Source organism: Perca flavescens, chromosome 16 (assembly GCF_004354835.1).
Source record: "Perca flavescens isolate YP-PL-M2 chromosome 16, PFLA_1.0, whole genome shotgun sequence".
Taxonomy (NCBI): Eukaryota; Metazoa; Chordata; class Actinopteri; order Perciformes; family Percidae; genus Perca; species Perca flavescens.
Genome location: NC_041346.1, coordinates 12,418,241 through 12,423,490, shown reverse-complemented (window position 1 = coordinate 12,423,490; position 5,250 = coordinate 12,418,241).

Below are 5,250 nucleotides of genomic sequence, written 5' to 3'. Positions count from 1 at the left end.
CTTCAGCTTTGTAGATAATAGGTAAGCTTTTCCAAAACTCTTTGTTCATTCTCACAGACTCGCCTAATGAACTGAACCTGCGCAAAGAATACATACTTAAAAGACATTGAGTGAAGCTTTATTTCAGATCTCACCCTATGCATTAGAATTTCCACCAGAGCAGTTTTTAACTATTGAGAGATTTAATCAATCCGTGACTTTTGAAATAGTCATCCATGTGTAGAGAGAACGCATATAGTTCACTATGCTACGTTATAGAAAGTAAGAGGACTCCATAACTAATGAGACATGTGTTTGTCTGTAGACTAATACATATTAAATCTAAATGTTTAGATTTGTATCTATGAATGTTGTTGATGCATTTTAATTGTTGCCCATGCAGCCTACTGTAGGTAACATACATATAGGAAGCTACACACAGGAATATCGGATTAAAAACCACAACTGAAAGATGCCATAAACCCAGTAGTTCTCACACTTGTTTCAGTTCCATTCTTTCACACTCTCTCTTTCTGTACAGTACATCTCTCTACTTCCTTTCTCTGTATGGTTTTTAGGGTGTTTTTCCACCGGAGGAACTTTGCTACGGGACCAAAAACTTTGCGAGGAACTAAAGAACCAAGCCTGCATTTTGGCAGGTGGAACCACTTGGACTAAATCAGTTTCTGAAGGATAGTTCGAGGGGACAAAAAGTCCTTGCTCCAGGGGTAGTACTTTCCAGAGGTTAAGGAACTTTACCGGTAGAGTTTGCAAGGCGGGATATCGCTGATGTACTGTAGTTTCAATATTAGGATGAGGGTCGACTTGTTGTGTATTGACATTAAAACCACAGTTGGTTGTCGGCTTCCTAACACAACTAATAATAACTAATAGTGCGGACAAGCTGAGAATACAAGCGAGTTGGAGTTAATGAGAGCGAGAGACTGGTGATAGAGAGAAGAAAGTGTCTGAACAAGAGAGATACAACTTTATTTGACTAATTGTTTCATGGCAGTAACATTCTAAAGCTGAAAGAAAAAAATGAGCACAGTGTTGTAGAGACATATGTTCTGGAGTTTTCTTTTCCTTCTCTGCATGTCTCCTTTTCATACATTCATTACATCCCGCTTAAACACAGCTCATATTTTCCTTGCGTGAACATATAGAAACATTGCAACCAATATCACCAGTCCTGCTTCTTCCTCAGGATTGAAGTTGGCTTAAACTCTAGTGAGAAGTATTGAGATCACCAAACGCTGCATACAGATAAATAAGGTGCAAATTTTCCCATCCTAAGAACAGTTCCTAAGAACTGCGCTTGCGACTTACAATAACTTACTAATGTACATAACAGCTACAAGTGTGTGCATTATACACTATACCCTATTATACTTTATCAACAGGAATAGATAGGTCAAACAGCCAGCCACAAATAGTCTATAAACAAAGCATCAGGCTGTCTTTGAGATTTCACATGAACAACGGTTAAAAGTTACTCAGGCTACCGAAGAATACCATAATTCCTCCGTTCAATGAAGCGACGCACCCCAAGCTTCCATCCTTAACAAAGAGCCATGTATATGGGCTCTTCCAGTCTCTCCACTGCTGGCTGTTCCAATTTAACGGGAGAGATGAACAAGAGGGGTTAGGATGGTGACCGGCCTCTGGCCCCTTTCTTCAGCTTCTTCTTACGTTGTCACCCCAGTGGGAGGTGTGCTAACAGGGCTTGCAGCCGGTGAATTGGTTGTGCTATTAATGTCATCGTTACACAATTTCTTAGTAAAAACCTAAATGAATTAAACTGCCTTGTTTTCTTTTTGCAATGGCTATATGCTTACTGCAGAATGGATTTCTAGGACTTTGCACGCCGATTAAGGGCCTCCAACGTTTATATTTTTCCTACGAATCTTTCAGTTAACATGTACTAAACATGAGTTGAATTTGCACCGCAGCGCCGCCACACCTTGATGCTCATGACACAAATGTATGCATGTATTATCTTTATTGAAGTTAATTAGTTTTAAATCTCCATCATGTATGAATGAATGATATTTTTGCAATTTTACACATAATCCACAATGATCACGTTACACAATACTGAAATTGCACATCAAAGTGACACATTGTCAATATTTTTAGAGACACCCCAAAATTTCACAAATCACGTTTTCAGGGGAGCCCATGTCTTATTAAGGGGAGCCTAGCTCCCCCATAGTTGGCACCCTGTGTATAGGTGCATAGAGTTGCTTCCATTAGCATTTCATGTCATATATGTTTCACACAACAATTTTACAGAGGAAAAGTGAACACATTTGTCACACGGTTGTGTGAGGTCCTTTGTTACCAGCAAAACAAGATTTTTCCACTGTTAAAAAAAATGTAATTCCATAGGATGGTTTCTTTAATAATGTATTTAAAATCAAACCAGTTACTTCTGCACAGCAATATAAAATGACAAAAAAAACAACTTAAAACAACTCTCCTCCGGCAGGTCACATCAGGGATTCTCTTTCTTTGTCCTCTTTTTTCCTTTTGCTTCCCCTGCACCTGTTTTTCGTCCACCTTTAACAAGTATATCATTAGATCCTGTGGCCAATCATGAGCTGGGAGGGGGGTCCAGCCAATCACAGCTGCTTCTCATAATCCTAATTCCCAGTCCAACAAACAATTAGAAAAACACAGCAAATCCCAAAACCATGCAAATAACAACTGTTCAAACATGCAACACATCTACTACTAAAACCAAATGAAAAACACACACTGCTAAAACACAGACTGGGCAATTAACCAAGACATGCAACTTTGGGAACAAATGAAAAGCTGCCTACATTCACATCCTGACACATTTGTTCTCAGTTTGGTAAGCAGTTAATCAGTATTTACTACCAAAGTAAGCTACAATTACAAGGAATTTACCTTGGAGATTGGTACACACATAAACATAAATATACTGAACAATAATATGAAATAAACAATACATACAGATACAAATATATACATTATAGCTCTTTAACATAAGAGAAAAGAGCATTACAAGAAATAATTCAACATTAACTGCTGCTAGAAACAGATGAAAATTGGCCCTTATATTATCTGGGATTGATTGTGAACGAGGAGCAGCTGGGTAGATATCTGACTAAATCAGGTGATCTCTACAGCCAGTGCACATTCAGAGTGGAAAAAAAGGAGTCTTGTGGTTAAGGTTGGCAGCTGTGGGGTTATAGGCCTCAATTTGTTTGTACCAAGGTCTTATTTATTGTTAGCAACAATTTTTTATTAATTCTATCCATCTCCTTCATTTAATTTTGCATTACGCAGTTTAGGGAGATGCTTTACTGTCTTGCTTTATACAATGACAATAAAGATACTTGACTTATACTGAAAATGCTGGGTAAAAGTCAATGAGTAGGGAAATACACCTTTCCAAATGAATCCCTACATACACGACCATCACTACAGAGTACTCTGCATGAACGCAGACTCACAGCTGTGGATAAATCAGAATCAAAATAGATACAGCCATTTCAAATGATGTAACCGTCACTGCTCACACACTTCCAAGGTTTTGTACTTGAGATCCAGAACATTAATTATAGCAGCAAACAAGTATTTGCTATATAAAGATATAGTGGAGTAATGGCGTCCTGAGCAAAGAATTACAATGTGTGTGTGTGTGTGTGTGTGTGTGTGTGTGTGTGTGTGTGTGTGTGTGTGTTGTAATCCAAGTTTCTCTTTTCTTTGTTTTGATAGTCGGCCCGGCCAAGTGACAAAACGTCGGTATTTCATGTATTGGGTAACGGTCTGTGAGAGCCGTGTGGAGACAATCCCCACCCATTTTTTTAAGTACCTTTTTTAAGGAACACGCCGACTTGTTGGGACTTTAGCTTATTCTGCGCCTCACCACGGCACTTCTCAGGTTCTGCAAGCAAATCACTCCGCCCAAGTAGCAGAAGTAGCAGTGCTTCGCCTTTCTGAGAATATAGTTCCCAGTATGTATACGGTTAGAAGATGGCTGTGTCTCATGTGGCATTGTTATTTGTACACTCTGTGACTATACAAATCACAACATGTAAATGGGAAAATGTTGGCGTTATTTTGTCACTTATTGGGAGCAGTAGGCTAGTTGGAGCCGGTTAGCTCCAGGATCTGTGCTATGTGAGGCTAGCGGTGGGTGCATCTGATAGAGTTACAAGACAAGGAAATGAGAAGGGTATGTACGGACTTATCTAACTCTGGGGGATACGGAGAATAAGCTAAAGTCTGCGTGTTCCTTTAAGCAATACATCCACTGGAGGGGGCTGGAACAAATCGGTTTCGCACTTCACTTTCCTTTGCTGCTGTCGAACTTACATTAAATTCCCATCCAATCTCCTTCCAGCTGTTCCGTAGCAACTTTTGTCCCTGTGCCTGGGTAAAGTAAGTTTAACATTTCTGGCCAACTTTCCTATCTCTGTCATTTTTAAAATATCTTTGTTGTGTCTTATGGTAGTGTCTTGCTTGCACTATATGGCTAAGGTTGGTCTGGTTAAGCCTTTAGAAAACAACAACAAATTGCAGACAAAATCAACCCAGAGTTGGGACAGAAGGCGCCGTCTGCATCTGTACACGTATCTAACGTTGAGCATAAATGGGCCTTAAGACAAAAGGATGTTTACATAACCAAAATAATATTTAGCTAATAAGTGTCTACTGTATTGAGCACTCAAGACACATACAAATACTCACTGACTATAGCTTCTGGAGTAATTGAAAACTAAGATGTATTGCTGCTTCTGCATAAATCCATATTTTAGCTGTTGAAATATGTCAAAAAACATAGTTGTATAGGAAGGCATAAGCGTGAAGGAAGTAAAATAAGAACTGCAGGACACTTTTCCCCAAAGTCTTTTCATTTTATTTTTTAATGAAAGGAATGATCTTCTGCTCCCTCAGCACAATCACTCATCTACCACATTTCTCTATCCGTATCCATCAGTTTTCCTTATTAAAAGTCTCCATTGTTCAGCATTAGCAAAAACCCTCATTAGCTTCTTATGTCAATGCACTCTACTAGTGATAAATAGCTGCTACATCACCTTGTCAGTGCTGCAAAATTAAAGCCTCAGTGCTTAATAGAGTCCCAAACAAAACAGTTGACCTCTGGGACAGACATCAGAAATAACAAGACTGATATTTTGTCCCCCTCACAAAATGGCACGGCTGCATTGCATTCGGGTTTATTGAGGATGCCATCGCTGAGGACACTGGTTTCTTTGCTTCTTTGTTTCTGAA